The sequence below is a fragment of the Cyprinodon variegatus genome, unplaced genomic scaffold (genome assembly GCF_000732505.1).
Source record: "Cyprinodon variegatus isolate N-32 unplaced genomic scaffold, C_variegatus-1.0 Scaffold946, whole genome shotgun sequence".
Classification (NCBI taxonomy): domain Eukaryota; kingdom Metazoa; phylum Chordata; class Actinopteri; order Cyprinodontiformes; family Cyprinodontidae; genus Cyprinodon; species Cyprinodon variegatus.
In genome coordinates this window covers 16,477-17,280 of record NW_015151399.1, presented here as the reverse complement: position 1 = coordinate 17,280, position 804 = coordinate 16,477, and positions in this window count along the sequence as shown.

Genomic DNA, 804 nt, shown 5'->3' with positions numbered 1-804 from the left:
ACCTCCATTATTTGAATGTCAGCAGACAGCAAGAAGCCTCCCAGATCTCCAGATGCATTTGAGATATCAAAAAAGTACTCCAGAGTGTTGTTCAGCATGGGGGTGAGTAGAAAATGAAGGCTAATCATGTTTTGGGTGTACTATTCCTTTAAATCTCCCCCAGTTTATCTAGAGTCTAGCTAAAGGCTCTACTGTAGTTCAGTCTCCCTGGCAGGCATCTCCCAGCCCTAAAAAGTAGGACTAGGGGGTTTATTGAAATGGGCTTTAATGTATCATTTACAACAGAGCTTAAGGAAATAGCTTAATTTGTAAATTATGCTTTTGGACCTATCATTGTCATTTTGAAAAAACAATCATCTAAAACATTTTTCTTTTTAGAACCAGATAATGGGTATGTTAACATGCCAGGAATAAAAGGAAATAAGAAAGAAAACCAGGTCTATGAGAATGTTGCTGGGATTAAGACCAATAAAGAAGAAGAACATGTGTATGAGGAGATGTCACACAATAAAAGGAAAAAAAACTAATTAAATATTTTCTGTTAAAAGGTAAGTTTTGGTCTTATTAATGTCCTGATAAAAAAGAAAAATTGTGCAGCATTTGAATATATGTTTCTTTATTTTATAAAAAGGAACATTTAAGAAGCGTCTTTTTTTTAGAATTATGGTAAGTACTTGAGCATTGAGCTAATTTTTTTTTTTCTATTATACAGGTGATCAGATGAATAAACTATGGATAAATGAGATGAGAGGAAAAAAATTTCATCATGGTTTTGCTGTTGTGCTTTTGGTTTTGAATTCATTA